Raw genomic sequence first — 23127 nt, 5'->3', positions numbered from 1 at the left:
ACTCAAAAAAGTTCATCGATACAGTTAGGCTTGAACTAAGCATCAGATTTGGAAAGTAACTTTTTTGCACATGGGTAAGACTTCATAGTGGACATTAAGGTTTTATATATGTTTCACTACACGTATTTCAAGGTCTTAACTCATGTTTAGAGCCCAGATGGGCAGTAAAATACACTGTGATAAAAATTGACATACTAGAGCATAATGTCTAAATTGCTTTTAATCAAAATTAAATGTAGAGAACTTCTGTGGGAGAAACAAGTAAAAAATAAAGACAACTTTTTCATACCCTACCTCACAATCAAAAGAAGCTACAACCCTGCAATGTGAAACGATTTCTCTTGTTGGCGACAAGGAGAGAGAAAAATTGTCTCCATGTGTTTACAGATAATGAAGAATAAAGTGTCTGAAGAGCCTTGAATGAATGCAGAGATGCAGTGGAGACAGAAATGAGGGTAAATTTAATTGAAAGAGGGAGTGACTTAGAAAGATAGAGCAAACAGTTTAGTGATCTTGTATTGTAATGTATGCTATCTGACAGCAGTGGGGTTTGCAGTGCATCAACCTGTTTACAACACTTGTTTGCAATTGAAAGTAACGATACCACAGTGGAACATCATACACTTGTGGATGGAGTCCAGGCTTTGGAAGACCTTAGTGTCTCCTGTTGTGTCAAGTTCTTTAGTACAAATCTCTACCCTTCTAGCACTTCTTTTACCCTTCTGTACCCACTTGATTCCCAGGCCATTAGAGTACACAAACTGTAAGGGCAACTATTTACAGAAATAATACTTTTGTTGACAACACTGGCAGCAGCAACAGCAAAAATACTAATGAGCTTGTGCCTTTTTTAAGCACCATTGAGCATATGGTTAGCCTTTGTTATCAGACCAATATCTTGCAGCAATACCCATCAAATTATTCTGCTTTCATTTCAGTGGAAGGAGATTTTTATGATGAGATGTATGTCTCTCTATAATACACTGGGATGGAAAAATACAATTGCTTCCTGGTATCTCAGAGGAAAATAACCGATATACCTTATAAGTCCTGCTAAGGCTAATCAAGCCAAGAGCTTTACATCCAAAATAAATAAATAAATAAATAAATAAAAATCTCATAACACATCCTGTCTAAATAAAAGCTGATCCAGATTAATGGCAATGAGTTTTTGAATATATTTTAAACTGTAGCACATTATTTGTTCTTTGTTTAACTAAATAAATTTTGAAAGAACTGTTTTCTGAGCAATTTAGAAATTCCTAAGAATTTATAAAGTTTGTATAAACACCAAGTTTCAATATGGCAGACATACTGTACTGCAAGTATAATTTATGAACTAAAGGATGAAGCAGAAGTAAGAGGACACATAGTACTAATTCTTTCATGTTTCTTCAGTTACCGAGATTAATCAAACACAAACTATACTGCTTCTAGCAAACCTATTCTCAAATAGAAGGTGAATGAAGCAGCTACCAGGATGTAAGTGCCTTATTTTAAATATGTGAAAAAGTAAAAATTTCTCTTCTTTCCATATTTGCTTCAAATCATGGGGACTAAAAGATTAGTAAAACAGTAGCACTGATTCCATGCCTCTTCAAAATTTCCTGGATCTAGCAGATGTTACTTCTCTATTCCCAATCCATTTTAGCTTTTTCTAGGACCTGTTATCTAGTTTTAGCTTGGCAGTCTATATTGGGTTTAGTAAAATGAAAATCAAGTTACTTATTTTTACATCTTAACATATCATAACAATACAAAGCAAATATTTTTATTTATTTATTTATTTATTTAATGAGACTAGGCCTTTACTTTAAGGAGTTTTCTAAATGCAAATTGAATGTCTCTCTCAGCTCAGTGTTGAAAACAAAAACATTTCCACATGCGGGCATTCAAGAGCTTTCAAAATTTCCAAGCTTTAGCCTTATAAACTGTACAGACTACTGTCTACATTTTTGCAAAACAGGTATTCCCTGATGGTATTTGGAATTCAAATGTCCATTAGTCTTGAGTCTACGGCTGAAAGCAACTATGAAGGTTAGCTTTGGGGCATGAGGGCATCTCCTTAGAGAATCATCTGTCTTTCCAACTTACTTCTTTGGGTGGAGAACACAAGTAGGACCCAGGTAGAAAATGCTTAATGTACACTTTGCAACCTCCCCAAGGAGGTTATGCCTCCTTATGCCATTAGGTTAACTTAAATGGTTTTCCTAGGGCTATGAAGTACCATCTTTAGATTCTAAAATTGGACTAGTAGCATAGCTTAAAGCATTGTAAGTTGAAATATTCAGTGATAAATGTTCACTAAATTACTATCATTATGTAAAAGATATTACCCTTAATAGTCTGATGGTATACAATAAGGAGTTCAGAAGTATCCTGCAATTAGGAGCTTAATTTCAGACTCTCAATACAGTCTAAGGTTTTTCTTCAAACCTAGTTTTGAATGAAATAGTTTCTCCATAATTAGCCGTTAAACCCCCCCCGAAAAAAAAAAAAAAAAAAAAAAAAAAGAAACCCACCTTCTTAAATGTCTAGAATCTGAGGATGATATTTCAAAATAATTAAAGAGTTTTATTTTCCATTCAGTTAAGCAGAAGGTAATGTGATGGAGTAACACCATTATTTTGAGATGCAATTAAGGTACCTTTTATAGTTGTGATGGCAAATGTAAATGTAATCACATACCAATTAGCAAGTAACTATGCTGTTACTACCTAGCTTCATACTTTGAGTTAGTACCCTGAACCTACTTTCTTAAATATTAATTTCATTAAATGTCTATACACCAAAGAAAATAATAGAAAACTTTCATATAAACAGATATACATAGACATTATATTGCCACAGTATAAAGGTTATATATCTGAAATGATCAGAAAAGTGACTAATACTAATGACTCATATTAATAAACTTTGTTCATACAGAAGCAAGATGGCACGAGCCTGGCCCATTAACTATGTTTTTTATACTAACTATTGAAAGATTTTGTGGGCTCAGAGCAGCAATTCACTAGCAGTAATTCAGGAATAGCTTTAATAAAATGGAAGAGAAAAATCAAGCTGAGAATAAGGTCCCTTGTCAGCATTGTGACCGGTGTACTTTAATTTTTTTGTCCACGTATTTCAGGAGTTACCTTCACTACAGTGAACTTTTGAGTGTACTAACAGCCATTTCACCTCACTCAGTCTAATAAAAGCACTAACCAATACTATTTTGCAGATTGTAGGCATAAATTGGAAGCTAAAATATTAAAGCTTACAATAAAATTCAAAAGAAGAAATGTATGGCTTAATGGAAATGAAACTCAAGTTGTTGTCTTTCTGTCTGCTATTAAAGATGAGTGATGGTTCAATCTTTTACTTCTTTTCCTAGAGTATGGGTCATTTTGAAAATGGTCCTCATTACTGTAACTCTCACCACAAGTTTATAAACTTAATCAAGATCAATATAACAGCATTCTACATCACCTTCCTCATTACTAGGAGATATTTTAATTTGTTCTCACAGTTAGTGCTTTGGAGAGGCTTTTTCTCACATATGTATTGATTTCAATTTATTCGACTCTTCAAAAAAATTGGCTGGATCAGGGCAACCTTTTAACATAATTGAAAATTAAAATAAAATCTTAGCTTCATGTGTTTTGCATGTCCTAACAAGTACTTTTTGTTTTGTTTTGTTTTGTATTTCTCTGTCACGTTCATATCATCTCTTACATAGCTAATTGCACTGTACAAATCAGTATCAATCTACACGTTGTATCTGCAGTGTTAGGTGTTTGTACAAGACACAAAAAAAGCACTTGGCATCAAAAGTGAACAAAGCTGAACATCAAAAATGTTCACAAAAAGCAAATCAGGCTTTGAAATGAGCAATACACAATATCAGGAAGAAATGCAATAAGTGCTGGAATCTCTAGAGACTGGTGGTTTCCTGCTGGAATACGAACAGTGTGAACGGGGGATTTTTAGGAAGAAAAGTCAACACTTAAGGCATATGAAAGAGCTCTGATACATATTTCATACTAGCATACTGTGCTAGTCCTGCATTACAGTAATTTCAAAATGTTTGCAATGAAAATTCTGTTTTAATAATTGTGTAAGATACACCTATCTCTGTAAACTATAGTGATACTAAAACATTTTCCATACACTATCAGTCACAAAAATAGGACGTCAGTACAAAAAATGAACTACTACTAATTCAAATACTGTCACATATATTTAAATAACACTAATAATACAGCATATTCAGGTTTGATGTAACTTCAGTTTAAATGTGTTAGAACAGTAAATATTCAGTCTATTTTTCCACTCACTAACTAGATGCTATCTAAAAAAGATGAAAAAAAAATTCAGTTGTTCTAAAGGAACCTTTTACTTCATTCAAGAGCAAATCTTAATCCATTTCCATATGAGTTTTATGAAAGATCATGAATCGTCAATGATTTTAGAAGATGACAGGACAATTAATCTCCTAAATCTTTACTTGTTACACCTTGAAAAGGCAGTCTAGTAGGTATTATAGTTGGATGCTCCTATTTTTATATCATCTATACAAGAATTCAGCCTCATGCAGGACTACTTTCAAGGTCAAAAAGCTCAATTATTTTCAAAGTTTCCCTTGCACACAGAATATTCCTCCCACTTATTCCAATAAAATTTCTCAAGCTTTATACCTTGCATACTTCAATATTTGCCCTTTCTAGTATGCTTCTCTTTAACACTGTTATGGTCATACCAGGCATATTAGCACTTAGGCACTGTATGATATGTGGTTGCCTGACAAAGAATACTTGCAAATACTTAAAACCTCAGAAATTGCATAAATAAACAAAATAAAGATTAGTCGAAGCCAAGGATTGGCAAATGACCTTGAAAGGTTGGCAAATGACCTTGAAAGGTTGCAAAGTCTTTCTGAGTTTCTAATTTCTTTCTCTAAACTAAACTTGTATATATTATCTGAAAAGCTTCACTGAAATATGTCCTGCATGTCAATAAAATTTCTGCTCTCTGTAGAACCTGAGATTATGAAAGAACATTTACTAAAAACTTGGAAAAATATTTTTAGAAGCACCTTTTTTATTAAAGACCAGTTTAGACCATATTTAACTTCACATTAGGGACATACTTCAACACTGAAATGGGAGAAAATTCATTAAAGAGCTTATGTCACTAATTTAAACAAATGTTCAGGACCTAACTTTAGGACTAGACAGGGTTAAGCTTTCATATATAAAATATGTGATGCAATCTGAGACATCTCCTGAAATACTCTGTATAATATGCATCAGCCTAATATGGAAATAAAGATATTTAATGCAGATTTATTTAGGGGAAGCAAAGAAAATGTGAAAATGCACCAGGATTTATGACTAGAGATAAACTGGTAGGTCACAGACACACACAAACTGAATGTACACGAAAGAAATCCTTCCAGTGATGACTTATGTCAGCTTTATATTCATAGATTGTGAGACGTTATTTCATTTTCTGCATCTGTAGTAAAAACTTTTCCAGTAGAATCGTAACTCACCAAATGCTTATTAAACCTTTTTTAAATCTCACTCATCTAAACATGTCTACCTTTTTCTTTGAAACTTTACAACTTAAAAGTTTAGAAATGTTTTTAGAAAAGCACAAGGCTTTCTGTTTAATTAAAAGACAGAGGAAAACACAGAGGATACCAAAATATGAATGACTGAATTTTTACCTAGCTAAAAGCACTCAAAATCTTCTTCAACATGGCTATCATTGCTCTCATGTTAATGACACCTTGACAAGTCAGGAGGAAAATGAAAAACATTGATTTCTGAAGGACTTTTCGAATCTGTAGCCAAGTAGCACTAGAATATATTAGCTTCTAATATTTTAATAAAGCAAAATATTTTCTGATTTTTCCTCAGTAGCTTATGGTTCATCTAAGAGAACAATAGCACACCCAGTTAACAAAGAGTTACTTCTAAGTATGTTACCTTAATCTCTTTACTTGGTAAAATGATGCTTGGATAATGCAATTTATCCTTTCATGAAATACGAAGCCTGGTTAAAGCCAAAGTTCCCCTAATTAGATAACCTTCAACATGCTTAAGATACAGGTCTTTAACTGAAAATTAAGCATCCTAAAATGAACCTATTGCAGCATCATTGTAGATAACTGAATTTCTTTTGTTTGGTCTCACTAACAATCATTAATACCTTCAAGTTTCAGACTCAAAATATAATGAGACAAACATTTCAATTACAACTGTTATAAACAGAACTAAGTCACAACAGGAATAAATTTTACTTTAAAAATATTTAAAGCTAAGACATTCTAGATTTGAAAAAAGCAAAATGCAATAGCTATGTAAGAAATCTGCATTAGAAGACTCTACATGCAGTAGATGCCCTTTGAAACGAAATGTGACAAAAAAAAAAAGCCATGCTGTTAGATTATGGGTTTGTTATAGGTGATTTTTTCAGATATCGTTTGTTATAATTACATTTTCAGTAACTCTTGATAAACAGTAGAGAATGAAAAACACTTAGAAAATGTGTTTACATGTTAAGATTCTTGACTGACTTTTAATAAGCTATAATTATTCCCTCTATGAAAAAGGAAACAATAACCCTTTTTTGGGTCAGCAGAAACCTCAGAAACATACCAAAATGTTTTTCTCTCTCTCAGATATAATGATAATGTCAAAAGAGAGACTTAGAGATGACTTATCCATTTCACAGCCAGCAAATATATTACAAAGAAGCTTTCTGATAAGGAACTATTTCTATTTAGGAAATCATCTGTTTAAAAAGGAGACAGTGCTGCAGAAGTCATATGCAAATTCACCTCCACCTCCACACACACACACACGTCTCCTTCTGATCATGTGAGTTCAGTCTTTATTCAGAACTGGCTTTTCATATTACAGGAATAAGAAGATAGCGACAAAATGAAGATCTTAATCTCTATGGCAAAGGCAGATACCTTCAAAACATTAAACCATGCAGTTCACTGTAAGCCACTTCCCTTCTTCCAAAATCAGCCAAATACTATCTCAAATTCACCATTTTCATTCCTAATTCCCTGCTATGGTTTTGGGCTCATGGAGACATGATTATGTTGAATTCATTTTCTATTAGGCTTTTCACTACAATGTTTTGACCATGTATGATTATACAGCACTCTGAGAGCAGAGAAAATTACTGGTAATTTAGGAAGAAATTCTACAACGAAGGCTGCAAGAACATACTCTTCAATTTAAAAGGAATTCACAGAACATGCTTGTTTGTGCTGGCTGTAAGTGCTGCTTAAACCTACCATAGCCAGATTTATCATTCAAATAAATATCATTTTATATCTTTGTCGTTCTCTCACTCTCCTGAGAATTTAAGTCATCTTGCAGAAATCTTTCTATAACCACTGAATACATAATCCTACCATTCATCCAATTATACATACAGCAGCAGGAAGGGAAATCAAATAATATGTTAGTACTGTGATGAAACACTGTGTTAAAAAATAAATTTTAAATAAATTTATTAAACTCAGACACTGGCTTGGTGTTAGTTCACTGAGTTTCTCCAAAACAGGAAAAAACAGTGATCCTCCTTGGGAATATTTTATTATATTAATTTTTGATAGAAAATGTTCATTCAAAGAGAAAACAGAATTAAACCAATGTTTCTGTTAACCCGTGATTATCTGTTATATGTACTTGAACTGCAGATAGACCTTTATGCTAGCTTCTGTTTTAATTAATTCATTTTCTACTCCTTCAGTATTATTCCTATCTAAAATTTATTTATTATTTACTTTCAGCTACTCTGCTATAACTTTCCCAATTATTTTATAGACCAAATTCTTACTTCTTTAGACCTGCTTTTAAACCCACTTTTATCCTTTTATCTATGGACTTTTTTTTTTTTTTTTTTGTAACCAGAGATGCTTTTTATAGAATAGATAAAGCCCAACGACACAATTTTTCTACCATCTATTGTTTGTCAACCTTGTTGATTATGATACACAGAGGATGTTAGGGGTCAGGTCACAGCTAAATTAAGACATAAAGGGGCCTATTTCATCCACCTGCACTTCCGTGCTTCTAAACATTTTTAAAAAAGTATCTAGAAGACCAGAGATGTATGGCTAGCCCAGATATATCCTGATGCTTCGTTGGCTTTTCTCTATTCTCCAAAAAGTGTAACAGTTAAGAAAAAACAAAACCCGCAACCTGAACTGCAGAACACAACAGAAAGTGTGGATTTCAATGTGAATTTAATAGGTAGATGAAACTGAATAAAATAACAGGTTGCAGACAGAATGATCCACCTGGTAGCATAACATGATTTACCTCTGACCATGCAAGAATATGGTAGGAAAAAGTAAGTGGGTATAGTTTTGATACTTGGTGTAACAGCTCATTCACTAATTCCAGCTCTTCAACTTCCCAGTCTTTCTGGCCTTGAAGGCTGCAGGAAGGTGCATGTCATTGCATATCTCCGGAAACATCTCCAAAGGCCGCACTAGAAACTAAGAAGGCTCCCTCCAAACCATGGAGGTTTCCTTTCTGTGGAAACCTGTGGAAACCACAGGTTTCCTTTCTGTGGAAACCACAGCTTGTGGGTAGATGGAAAGCACTCATGTCTTCCCCAAATATGGCCACAATAGTCATCTCTTAAGTTTTAGCCTCCACATTTCAGTATATTAACATATTTTACAAGCTTGCATATTACCTAACACTTTAGTTAAGCAAATAAAAGTACCTCATTTCTTCTGGAACGCACAGAGTAGCTTTGCTATTCTACATACTTACAGCTCAGACATCATTCTGTTTCCAGCAACATTTATCTTATTTCTGTTACTGATCTGCTATAGGAACAAACCCTTCTGCAATTTCAGATCTCTGTTGCCAGCATAATATGTGATACATAAACTAGAATTACTGTTCTGTATTGCAATAATCTTTGAAGCTAAAATAATTGGCAAGAACAATAAAAGTCTGAAAATGAACAGAAGCCTTCATTTGCAGTCCACGTGTTATTCTGAGAATAGGAATCATCAGAATATTCTTATCTCCACTCCGTAGGAAAGGGAGGATCAGTGCCACCAGATGAGCATGAGAGAGAGAGAGCAGTACATAAACTCCATGAGGTGAAGGTAATTAATGGGTCAATTAAAAAGCAAACAGGGCCACACAGAAAACAGACATACTTCACTGAAATGTTAGCCTCAGGGTTGGTTTTCTTTTTTTTTTTTTTTCTTTCTTTGCGAGATCTAGATTAAAGTATTTATACTGTAAAGGATATTATATTAACATTAAAATATGTACATAGAAGCCTTGGTGAATCTAAAACACACAGCATTACTTAAATACTATAAAGTAAAAGTTAAAACAGTATTTACCGTCTGAGTGAGCAGTACTTTCAAAGCAGACTCACAGCTTTCTGTATTCACTCCAGATATCAGTTCACTCGTGTTCCTTTATGCTAGAAGACACAGGGAAGATAAATAAATAGGACTGCCTCCAAATGACTGTTCTCTTCCTTAGCCTCACTTTTTTTTTTCAGATACACTCTTTGTATATTCTTGGGTATATTCAAGTGTGCTTTGACATTACTAAGTGGTATCAACATTCAATCCATTTTCTGTAGCACAACTACACAAGCATTAGGAAATATTAGAAAGCTTATCATTTTGGCGACCTGTGTTTCATTTTATACCCTGATGCTTTGAGGTTAAAGATGCCAATTACAACAGCTTCTAAATGCCTTCACAGGGGGATAGTATTTCGTTGCCTAGTAGCAATGGCAGTAAGTATCTGATGCTGCATTTGGATGTCAGGATACTTCTGTCATGCTAAAACTATAATAATGGATCTGTAGTGATATCTGCACAGCTAACGACTTTTGGTTGATATTAGGGACCTCACTTATACAAGTGCGACAGCAAATTTTCTCCTCTGCTTATTTCCATTGACTTGTTTTTAGACTTCGGTTTCGGATGAACTCCAGAAGAGGGACAGAATTTGTGATGATAAACTTCCACAACTCCCTATTTGTGCAGTAGGATTCTCAAATACAGTTATTACAGTGAAATCTTTTTTCCTCCCTAGCTTCAATGTCTGAGGAATGAAGTTACAAGGACACAAACCACCTGGTGCAGCAAACATAGTGTCCTTAAGAAATGTACGCTACAAGTCATTTGCAAACACATATTTACCACATCCCTTCCCATTATTTCCTACCTTCACTCCAATTCTTTGCTGCCACCATTTTTGTGAAGAGCACAGAGCTGTTGTTCAACTCCTAGCCCTTCTTTACAAGGCTGAGGAAAACAGAATGGGGCCAGGATACGGGAAGGTAATCCCTAGAAGATGTGGAATGTTTAACCAAAATGTGGTGCTCCAGTAATGAACATACTTGAACTGCTAGGCAGTCTTCCAATGCAGTCTATATCTACTGTGGTGCAAGGGTAAGCTGCTGCTGAGTAGGAAAGGCCCACTTATCCTACTTGTTTTCCTCATTTGTTTTTAAGCCCATACACATTAGGAACACTATAATATTCAGAAAATAAATGAGCACTTGTGTTTTTCCAACATACTTCTCACTATTCATATTGAGCAAGTGTGTACAAAATCCTAGGGCTCATGAAGGGCAGTGTCCAACATTCCCCATCTGAGCAACGTTTCTACTTAACAATCCCAGTCGGAAGTTTTTGCATGAGCAAAGGCTGAGGAATGAATCCAAACAAATAGCCATAAGCACAGAGAGGTTTCAATTATAATCTTGTTTAAAGAAAAAGAAAACAAAACCTTCTCAAAGATGTTAGTTTTCTTGCTATAGATAATGCCCGTAAAAGAGAACTAGCAACACAAAACACTGTTACATAATGCTTAATACATGGAGGGTCAGCTGAGGTATTAATCAGCAAATTTGGGACACTTCCTAAGCAGTGACCATACGCACAAAAGTAAGACTGCAGATATTTAAAGATTTAAAGATTTTATACAAAGAGGTGGCCTTTCAAAGCTGCTCTAAGAAGTACTCCCAGGTCAATTTCAGTCAATGATGCTTGAAGAAATTAAAATTGTACTCCAACATTATGTAGCGTGGGGAACGTTTATTTTTATTTATGTGAAGTTACTTAGCCAGAGTTGGGGAAGGCAAGGTGTAAGCATCTGTGGTTCACCAAACCTTGCTGCCATGTGATGCAAGGTGCTGTGATGCAAACAACATCTCCTTGTGAAATTTAATCATATGGTTGTGCTGTGTAACTGAATACATCATGTGTCCCACATTATTCATAGGACTAAGTCTGGTAGCTGTCATATGTCCAACTGTCAGCTTTCAATAAGCAATATGCTCTATTGCTAGACCCACTGAAACAAATGCTAATTCAGCTTCAGTTTGGCTATGCAGAATAAGACTCCTACAAATGTTAGTGCAAATGTCTGTTACCTCTAGAGGTCAAAGGGAGGAAAAGAAAAGCAGAGAACAGCCTCACTTTTTCATGTTATTTTATATTTCATCTTCTTCAAAGGCATCCAGGCACTAGCAAGCAATTTATTCTACTAGTGAATTGTCCGATCCTTATCTTTTGGCAAGTAATAGGTAGGATGGGCTAAGAGATTTATTTAAAGTAGATACCATAACCGGATTTAAAAGTCACTGCTCTAGTTATAATTTCTAAAGCTCATTATTAAATAAAATATTACCACTTTTTAATCAGAAAGTAATCATTTGGAAAAAAAATCAAGAATTTCAGTTTTGCGTATTTACACTAGATAGCTAATACGTTTTCAAAACCAAAAATACTCCTGCAGTACTTTTTACTAAACATGCTGTTGTGCATTTTGAGAGAGAGAGAAACAGTCTTCAAAGGAATTTATTTCTAGATGTTAATCACTGTGAAACTACAGTTAAAAAATTTGTTTTAAACCAGACCTTATTTGGTGTTTTTATGCCAGTATTTTTTAACAAGACAAAATCTGTGGTAACCTGTATTCATTCCTGTGATTTGTTCAATACGCTAGCACATTTTCATTCAGTGAAGAGCCCTTTAATATTTTACTGTAGTATACAAATTCTAGTTTTCCTGTAAGGGTGGACCTTTAAAGAAGAAAACGAGTACAGTTCACAGAAAGGAGTTTTCAGCTGCATTACAGACAGCTGAGAGAATGCCTTATGGAGCCAGATTCATTGTATTAAGAAAAAGCTGCTCAGTGTAAACGCAATTGCACAGCAACTCAGTAAGTTTTCTACTCATTTTTTAACCAGAATGTAGTCAGGATTGCAACCTTGGCTTCATGAATATTCATTTAGGCAAATGATGTAACAGGCCTCTTGTTTGACCAAAAGGGCTGCTTTTACAAGAATACAAAGGTCAGTTGAGCTAAATTGCCCCAGAGGACGAGTGTGAGAAGGTTTCAAAACCATGACCTGATAACATTAAGTTCTTAAAAGTTTAACATTTAGATGTTGTGTTTAACACCCCTTTCATTGCTGTCCATTGCTTTCCACAGACTCAGAGGCATGAAGCATCGACAACACATACCAGTACCTCATGCGCCAACATGAGAGGCCTCCAGGTTGCCATCAGGGTACTGTAAAACATGACAGCTGTACTGTATCCCTTTCACCTCTGCAAGTAACTACATTCATGTTTCAGGAAGAAACATGACCTCCCCAGGCAGAATACTCTTAACAGTAATAAAAATAAAATCTATTTTAGCAGACAAGAACCACTCTTTTGGTGACAGGAGGTTTCTCTGTAAGCACTGGGCCAGAGTCTCAGCTAGATCATGTCAGAGGCATCAGCACTGAAGCTGATACTGGGCAGGAACCTCTCTCTGTATTAGAGAGGAGCCCTGATTCCACTCCAGCACTACTTCAACAGCATGAAACGAACTGAAAACAGAAGTTTATTTAGTAACCTAGGACTTCAGAAGCCATCCAAGGTTAACGACAGAAAAATCACCTCACCTGCAGATAAAACAGTAATGCAGACAATGATCTTAATATTTAGAAGGGTAACAATTTCTCATGATTCATCATCTTTCTGTAATCATTAATTCTTCGAACTAAACTATGATTTGAACCAGGTCAGGTGACAGACAGCCCTAATTTAAACAATCTCAGGACATCGGAAGGAGAAGTTGAAAAAGCTAGCAGCATCTGCCTGCTCCTCTGGGTAATGGGGCCTGTGACAGGACCTGGAGGCCCACCACTGACAGGAGGCCGCCCACACTTCACACTGCAATCCCCCTCCACACATACCCACAAAGAGGCTTTACAACTCCACAAAGTCTGGCTAAATGGAGGCATATACTAGAGCATCCAGAGAGAAAACTCAGGGAAGTGCAGCTAGAAGGCTGTTTATATACAACTCTACTCTGGGCCCCTGCAGCTCAGTCTGTGCATTCCACTGGTAACAGGGATTTCCTCGGTTAGCAGAAAATATTTCCAAATGCCCAGGGAAAGCTCTTCTTACACGTACTCGCCCCCCCCCCCGCAACTTTGCACTTGCCCCTCTCCAGGCTGCGTGAAGGCCCCAGCTTGCCATGTACTCAGTATTTCCCTCAGGAAAGAGCCACCTTCCTTCATACCAGCTGCTCACTAAGGGAGCATAAGCGACACACAAACACAGCAATCATTGTCTACGCTTCCTTTCCAGTTTCTTCTTGGTTTATGTGGCCCTTTAGTCAGGGACCATGTCTAAGGCATGTTTATGTAAATACTTGATCTTGCACTAGATCATGAATCTAGGAAAAGTGACGTGCAGAAAGGCAAGGCAAGGGAGCATAATAGGCCACACAGGCCTCAGATCTGAGCAGGAGTCTGGTACTGGGATTTTTAATTCCCAAACAAAAGCAGAGAAGCAAACGCCAGTCATTATATATACACATGGTTTTAAATATTGAGTAACCTTGTGGATTTTGGAGGGGGCAAAATTGAGTGTACAACTCTGGGAGGAACACCAACTGCAGGAAGGGTTTAACTGTTCCTCATCAGGTAGCATTTGTGCTCCTTACAGCTCAGAGAAAGGAATTGGTAAGTGTGGTTGAGTTACTAGAAGTGAAATGAGGTTAAAGAAAGTCCAGACCCTCCCTCACCCTACAATCATCTTTTGGCTGTGTCCACACTCACTGCCCCACATCACTTGTCTGCAGCATTCCATAGCTGCATGGTTGTTAAACTGTTTTGTGTCTTGCTCCCTTATTGTCTGATTCTATGCATTTTTCTTCCCTGTCAGAAGGTATTCTCCTTTCCTGTACCTCAACAGTTTCTCCTTTTAGAGAGTTTTCACAGTTACACCTCATTCTAAAAACCTAAAGAACATCACATATTTTAATCCAAACAATTAACACACCACCTGAATATCTGCAGTATGATACAGCTCCATACTACGATCTTAAGCAGAACTGAAAAATTATTTCAATGTCAATAGAACACAACCCACCTATGGTTTATCCTCAGGTTACCAGGGATAGCATGAAATATTCTCAGGCATGACCATGCAAACTGTCCTTTAAAAGCCTCTTATTTTAACGAAAAGTAAGGAAATAACTCTGCATAGACATCTATAGGTCTCTGACTGCCCTCTACAATTTACTCCAGTCAACAGAAGATAAGCAGATGACTATAAAACTGTCTTGGTAGCAAAATACCTACAATTTTCCTGATCAATATTTGCCCTGTAGTCTGGACAGAATCTAAAAATCTGACAGTTCAATGGACTTTAAGGTGATGAGTAACCACTTGCAAGAAAACAAGCAGTCAATATTAAAATTTCATTTTAAAAGACTGTGTCCTAACCATTTTATAAGGCAGCCATCAAAACATACAATTTCTTGACTAATCTAAAAAAACTCCTAACAACATCCATGGATACTCAATCTTGCTGTCTGAGCAGTTGGGCATGCAATGATTCATTAAGGTCTTGTGGAACCTCTGAAATAAAGCAGTTTCTCTCACCCAGCTTGGCTTCATTTGTAACCTCAGATGGAGAGCTTGAGGTATTACATAGCTTTTAATGCAGAGCTCTTTTGCTTCAGTGTGCTCCAACCACTGCCACCCAAGAGTATGTATCCCATTCAGTGTGGCAATGGCAATAATTTTCTCTTTCAGATGTGTTGTTACAGCAACAGAAGATAAAAGTAATGGGAAACTACAGGAAGATACCATGCATAATGAGATAATGCCACAGTGAAGAAAACTCCTACTGCAGATTCTATTTATGGAGAAGCTAGTTTTGAAAATATTTGTTGTGTGTTCTGTTGTTTCTTCTTTTCTCCTCTAGATGCAAGTTAACTATAATACTTATTTGCAATGCTTGCAGTGAGCTGGGCTCTTTCTATTTGGTGCTATATGATATGGACTATTTACCACAAGCAACATGCAAACTACAATATATATAAATCAAATTCTTAAATTTCTCCAGCACCACTTTCTTCCTCTTCCTAATCCATTTCTCAGGAGGCGTGGTAGCTTTAAATTGTACTCAGGAAAACACATAACCAACTGATTTTACATTGAACAAAAAGGAATTAAATGATTTGCTGCAACTTACATTTGCTTGCCAAAATTATCAAAATTGCATGCTCCTATTTTGTCCATTTTAACTGGAGAGCTGTTTTGATTTTCATAAATTTGAGGTAGCATTATGCTTAGCACATGAATATGTGACAAAATAGAAGTGAATAGAAGTGAAAACTATCATCATAATAAACCAGAATACAACATGAGAGTTTATACACTATTGTTTCTTTATAGCTTCTTTCTGTCCTGGATTCTTACGAAGATTCATAGCTGTACTTACACATGTAGGAACATATTTTAGTTTGCCATAACTAAACCATCAGTTTAGGTTTGTTTGTTTGTTTTACATGGAGAATGTAGAATAGAACTGGAACATTTCCCAGAAAGTATTTAGGACCTGACACTAGAAACATAAAAAAGAACCTTATGACTTTGTTGATTAATCATAAAATACTTTGGGAATTACGTCTCTGCAAGATGCTAAACCAGTGGTAGAGTTAAAGGCTGACTGAAGCTTATGAAACTGTACTCAGACTGAAAACAAAACGCTGAAAACTTTTGAGTACTTTCATGAATACAGAAGAGCCAAAATTGGTTGGTAAAGAAACAGACTACCAATTACTTGAAGCTACATTAGAGAATCCACTGTGCAAAACACCACCTACACATCAACAGAGGATTACAAAATTGTAGGAGCATTTGTCAAATATGAAATAGTTCCCTAGCAAGTGACTTCTTGTAGTGGACATACTTTCAAGAGCACTTGTAAACACCGGAATGAAGGATACATAGAGCTTGAAACGAGTATAACAAAAATAATACACTACCCTCTCCTAAAATGTGAAAAGATGACATAGGAAGGAAAACATTTCAGAGGGCAAGATGAGGTGATCTTGATAAACTGAAGAAACACACAAACCTGTAAGGTGCAATATTACATAGAAAAGTGTGAAGTACTGGATTTAGGTAAAATAATCAGCTATATGGAGTATCAGGAACAACTGTCTGAGCAGCATTTAATAAAATCTGAGAATACAGCAATCAAGAAACTAAATCAGAATCAGCATTATCCCATAATTACTAGATCAGTAACATTTTATGCAACTCATTTGAAGCAATCCTCCTACTTTATCCAGCATTCTTGACATCCAGTGAAAAAGAGTAGTTTAGCAACTGGAAAGAATCTAAAGGAGACAATAAGAGTAACTGGAGGCCTAGAAAATAATAATTTATTAATCTTGGGAAAGATTGAAATAGTACATCTGTTAATCCAGAGAAACAAATTACTGAAATCAGACCTTAAGAAAACCTTGAAATATGTAGGAAGCAGCTGCAAAAAAAGATGGTAAAAACCTGAGTTTTGGATCCACACAGTTTTAAATATTAATGTTCATAAATTACAATAAGGGAGAATAAATCCATACTTTAGAGGGGAAAAAAAAACAACATAAAAATCCAGATAGCTGAGTATGGGTATTGTTCTTATATAAATGTGTTGAGTCTTCACCATTGAAGCTTTTTTTTTTTTTAAGATGCGATTTATTAAAAGCAATATGTATTTTTGTGAAATAAAAGTCTGCCATAGCTATTAATATTACTCTTGAGCAAAGGAAGGAACCTAATGATCTCTCCAAGTGTTGCCAGATTTTATTTTTACTATCCCATGGTTCTAAAAGAGGGGAAAAAAAATATTTGGATGATGAAGCGACCAATAAGAATGTCCTGGTATACTAAAAAACAATCAAACAAAAAACACTTAGGAGAATGACAGAGACAACATAAATCTCTTGACATTCCACTTCATCTAATGCATTTAATACTAATTTATCTGCTTTACAGCCTTTTCAAATGAGACAAAAAAACAAGTGTTTTTTTGCATGTTTATGAGAAAGCTTTTTACGCTTATGCCCTATAAAAATTGTTATGTTTCGTTATTTAATAAAACTAACTTTTTTCACTTCTGGAATGCTTAAACAGAAGGATTACATGGGCTTTTTTATGATTTATGATCATGACATCTAAATATACTACATTGGAGGATGTTAATCTCAAAATCTCGAAAATTGGCTGAAATCCTAGATCACAGAAAAAAAAAAAAGAGGGATTAACAGTGCAGAAGTTGACATGAAAAACATCAGCATTATTTGTGTACTTTCTAACACACAAAGACGCGATAGTCCTTCAACAGTAACAGCTTCAAGTGTCTGGTCTTTTAAGATTTAAGTAAATGCTTCCTTGGTAAATGTATATAGAATAAAAAAAAAATTTCATTTTTGATATGTCTTCAAATACATACAGGTCATACTGTCTTGAACTCTTAATACAAAACACTGTTCTTTACTGAATGTGCCTCCTGATACAGCATTTTCAGAACTAAAAAGAAGGTATATTATTATTTTGGCCCTTATTTCACTTCCAGAAAGTAAAAATTAAAACATAATATTGTGTTTTTTGATAATAAAACTAAATATAAATAAAATATAATAATAAAATAATAATAAAAATATAATAGTATAATAATAATAATAAATAAAATATAATAAAAATAAAGTCTGATAAGATTATGCCTTATTTACTCTTTCTGTTCAGAAAACTGCAAATGACTTCTCAGATTCAGGTTTGCAAACTCTTTTCTCTATGTTAAACACTTGCAACCCATTCCTAAATCCTGAAGTATCTGCATGTTGTGGATGAATTGTGGCAATTTATGAATAAAAATTAATACAGCTAGACATGTATGCCCAAATAAGCATAAGTGTGGTGAACTTAAATTAGACAACATTATACTACCTGGAATTGTATTGCTTTGTCATGTTATTTGTAGTGTCATCTTCAAAGCAAAGAAGGGAAACAAAACAAACAAAGCTTTTCTACCTGTGAGCTGTGAAAAACACAGAAAGAAAAGGCTTTATATTGTTCAAGTCATTACATTTGCAGATGTAGCAGTTTGACAGAATTTGCTAAATCATCAGAAACAAAGCATGGTTAAAAAAATACAAAACAAACAAACAACAACAAAAACAGAGCCACACCACCATCAAATGTAATTCCATTATTTTTAAAAACCAAGGTTTACTGAAGCATCCTTAACACTCATACAATTTTCAAATTCATTCTTATGAACAGATAAGACAGAAAACCAGTTACTCAGTGTAGACTCAGGTCCTTTGATTTGATAATAAAAACACAGGTACTTTAAGGCCTTTTATTGGTGTTTTTTGTTGTTGTTGTTTTTTAACTGAGCAATACATTAAATAATAGTTCAGATGTTTCTGAGTTCTGTGAGAAGAAATGGGTAGAGATAGTACTGTAACTATAAGCATCCTAACAAGCTAAATGGTGCCTCTTTTAAGTTCTTTCTTTTTTTTTTTTTTCCCCTTCACAAAAGCTTCTGAATTGTTTTTCATTTTTCTTCCTTTATATGAACAGGTTTCTTAGTTCATTATTTTCATGTTCTTTCTCAGTTTTTGGATACTGCTGCTTTCTTACATTTAAGCAGGTGAATTATTTGCAAAAAAGTTTTCTCACTCTAGCTTTGCACACACAGATTTGAATTTCTAGTATTTCTGTACAGTTATGGCCTTAGCAAAGTGTGACACCTCAGTAAGAGGACATTGGATGTATTTTAATTCAACAGCTTCTCTTTTGCATTGGAATCTGTTTTGCTGAAATTTTGACAGAATCACAGAACATATTGGAAGGGATCTCTGGAGAGTTCTAGTGCAACCTTCCCGCTGAAACCAGCTAGTGATGCTCAAATCAGGGCCGCCTTCAAAGTCTTCCAAGAATGGGGTTTCCACAGCTTCAGTTTTATTTCCAGCCCTTTGCCATGGTCACAGTAATCATGAGAGCTTGTGCAGTAACCTGTTTCCATATAAAAACAAGTATGCTGTCTTTAGCAATGAGAGGTGTTTTTTACTCTCAAAATCATTTCCACACAATTCTTCCACCTGAATAAGATGACAGTTACAAAATTAGCTATTTTCTTTAGCTCTAATTTTATTCAACTTCAGCACATCTTGTCTCAAGTGGTGAAATCATAAGTTTGGGATGCATTTTATGCAGTCTTCAAGTCCTTCTTGGCTCAGAAACCTGGCTTTCAGGGCTTTAAAGACTAATTGAAAGTTTGCCAAAAAATGGGAAAAAAAAAAAAAAGCAAGCTGTGCTGCTAGTGCTGTCCCAGAATGTTCTGTTTCACTGCTGTGTCCGATTTCTAATTTCTGATATAATACATACACTGCCTAATTCAAAACAAAGCTTAAGGACAAGAAAAGACACTAGCAGAATTTGATTGCTTTTAGCTGTCATCTCAAGCTTGTACACTGAGTCTTTTCCCCTTGATAATCACAGACATTAAAATACAAAATAAAAATAGGCTAGACAATGTCAATGTCCCTGAAGTCAGACATAAGCAGGTGATATTGCACAATTCATCTGGTTTCCCTGTTTTTCCCCCTTGTAAGGTGACCAAAGATATTAACCTTCAGAATTTTACTGGAACTTAGCAGCAAAAGCTATTTGGAGAGCTAAGCTATTTTATACCCTATAAGGCTGCTGAATATCATTAAATGGCATTTTTTTTTAATAGTTAATAAATCTGATTATCTTTGCTGAACTTAAAGACTTGAAAGTGAAACAGTATATGAATCAAATCAGCAAATACACTCATCCTCTTTGTCCTTTACAGATTTCCCCCTCTTTGTAGCAAGTCAAATCGACGATTAAGGACAGATTTTAAACTCCTCACATTTCACTCTAAATGAGGTTTGAACTACAGCTTCTTGTGGGGATGATAAAGTCACCATAAATGGTTCATCTTGCCATACTGTTTTTCTTTATGCTATTTCTATTAACATTATATTAACATAATGCTGTAAAATCAAACCTGGAGAATTCAAAAAAAATTCCAGACAAAAAAAATCAAAACGGTTCTGCAATGGAAAGAGAATATTCTATTCCTTTTACACATGCCTATTGTAAGCTGATTTCTCTTCCTCAACATACAAAAAGAGTAACTTTTTAAAAAACTATTAAATTATCTGAGGATTTTCATTTCATTACTTTTTTTTTTTTTTTTTTGAGCAGGGTTTACACTACTCTATTTCACATTGATTTGACGCAAAAAGAGAGCACTCCCATGTAAACGATGTGAAGATAACATTGATGCAAGTTAATTTCTTAAACCACTCGAGCTAGATTTCCAAGAGCACAACTGTCTAAATTCAGCATTTTAATCTGCGTGCACAAAATGGAACAAGTTTTAGTTCTGCAGGTCATTGATTTGATGTGTCTCTATGCTTCCTATAAATTCATCAAATTCCTCTTCTAAACCAAAGGAAGCTTTTCATGTTTCCTGGAAATATGCAATTAAAAATAAATGATCTGGGGAAAAGCTGTTTGGATTGTGAATATGACAAAGCATTACAAGCTAAACTGTGACTCTTTGATGGTGAAGTGTTCAAAAATAAACAGCTTCAGCTATTTGTTCAAATCGTTTTCAACATTCCAAACTGAGTTTTAAGACTAGAATATTTTACATGTTATTCAAATTTCAAATGTGCTTAGTAAGAACAAACAGAACAGTTCCAACCTTTAATGAATGAACAATTAGTCTTGTTACATGTATTGTATTTGATAAGCACTAGTTTGAATTTCTGATGGAGTTAGACTGTGCAGAATATGAACTAAACAGTGTTGAAACAACATCAGTTCAATTTAATGTTTCTTTGCCTCTTGTTTTTATACATTCAAACTGCTCCTTAGTTTAGTACAGGTAGGAAGACTTGAAAAAAAAAAAAGGAAACATTCACACTGAAGATATTTGAGGTAGGAATTAAGAACTCAGAGAGATGTTTCAGGTTATTAGCTTCAGAATAAAAATCTGAAATGGAGAATGGGGGGGGAGAGGGGGAAGAGAGATTTACAAATACACACTAAGAGCAATATAGTGTTACAGGAGATTTTAAAAAACCCAGGGAAATGCTTAGCTAGACTGTAAATAATCATTCTGCCCTGTCAGGGGAAGTGACAAGGTTACCTTACCTAAAATGTCTTTTCCATTGCTAAGCTTCACAATTCTGTGCCTAAGCTAAACTATTTCTCCCCTCAAATTATCTGCACTAATTCCTAAGAAAAATGAATTTTCTGTGAAATGTTCAACATGTCAATTTTGCACTTTTCTTGAGGGCAATGACATAGCAACCCTGATAACTGGAATTCATGGGGACTTAACACATTTTGTTATGTCTTTCTCCATATCTGTTCCTTTTGGCACTGAAGGCTTCAGAATGTACTTTCAGCTGTATTGTGAGTTTGTTACCCAACTGTGCTTCCCATTGTCAGCTGCTTTTCACAAGTCAGATCCCACCATTAGCAAAATCTTATTTTAAAGAGAAAGATGCCTGAGGATAACTTGGTTGCACAGTTGCTGTTATTCACTTCTTCACTGGATAGATTTTAGTTCCAATACCATTTAAATTGACTATCAACAACATGACAGTAAGCTGTTTTATCCATAACAGCACCAAAGAATACAGTACAAGATGTCAGTGTTTTCTATCTCAGTGTCTTCCATGCAGTACAATACAAGTCTGTAATGATGTTGTCCTGTATGAGGCACGTATGGTAGAACAGTACTGTCAGAATTTTAATGGCTAGCTCTTTATGTGTTGCTAGTATTACTAGCGTTAAATGTTTCATTTTGTACAATGTCCAGTACCTTGCTATGTGATAGGCCTAACAGCTACTCAGCTAGCAATTGCTGTTGATATCCATCTCTGAAGGATAAAGAAATAAAGCAAAACAATGGGTCAGAGTACAGGAGTTGTAAGAGAACAGGAAAATATCCTTCCTTTCTGCTTTTCTTTTCCTCTCTCTCCAGGTTCCCATTTGGAGCTCTTTTTTTTTTTTTTTTCTTTAAAGTTTCAAAACTTACAAATAAACAAAACACTGACAATTGGAGTAATCTGCTATCCACATGCTTTGTCCTTGTTACTGAACTCTATATTTCATAATCTCATTGATATAAACCAACAGTCTCAGGAGTTCCGTCAATTATGGATAGGAATCTCTCCACTGAGACTTTACCAGAATGCAGTTAGCCATTGAAGGGGGCTAAAAAAGCCTTGAGGGCATGGAGGACATTAGATAGATTCTGACTCAATTAACTTTGTAAATATTAATTTGAAAGAGGTTATTAAAACAGCCAGCAACCTGCTTGGAGAAATCAGGGATCTTTCCAAATTTGCGAGCATGCTGTATTCCTCACCATGGCTCACTGGTTAATTCCCTTTCTGCAGGGAGCAGGAAAGGTGAAACAATAGATCCAAACCACTGCGTGCTCTTCATACTGAGCAAGAACCAACTCAAGAACAAGACTGGATATGTGATTCAATGTCAGGCCTGAGGCAGTGACTAGGGTGTAGCCTTATGTTTTCATCAGAAGGAAAAAAGAATCCAGCTACACAAAAATACAAAAGACAGGAATAGCTAGCCCTGGAAGTCACTGTCAAGTGTAGCTAATGTTTTCATTATATGAAATTATGCATTTCTAAACTATGCTAAAGTATGAAGGCATATACTATTTTGGTATGTGTTCACCTGTTATCA

The 23127-nt window shown here is 35.1% G+C and overlaps 1 long non-coding RNA gene across 8 annotated transcripts in view; it reads right to left on the bottom strand.

Moving 5' to 3' along the window:
* The window catches only part of LOC106033253 (uncharacterized), a 416430-nt gene that overhangs the window by 187256 nt on the left and 206047 nt on the right, over positions 1-23127 (bottom strand). For all 8 annotated transcript variants that reach the window (XR_010834383.1, XR_010834379.1, XR_010834380.1 and 5 more), the window contains one exon: positions 9386-9468. This is a non-coding gene — a long non-coding RNA (uncharacterized lncRNA). The remainder of the gene's footprint in view (positions 1-9385; positions 9469-23127) is intronic.

The sequence above is a fragment of the Anser cygnoides genome, chromosome 12, assembly GCF_040182565.1.
Source record: "Anser cygnoides isolate HZ-2024a breed goose chromosome 12, Taihu_goose_T2T_genome, whole genome shotgun sequence".
Taxonomy (NCBI): domain Eukaryota; kingdom Metazoa; phylum Chordata; class Aves; order Anseriformes; family Anatidae; genus Anser; species Anser cygnoides.
This window is presented reverse-complemented; position numbering and strand designations above follow the sequence as displayed.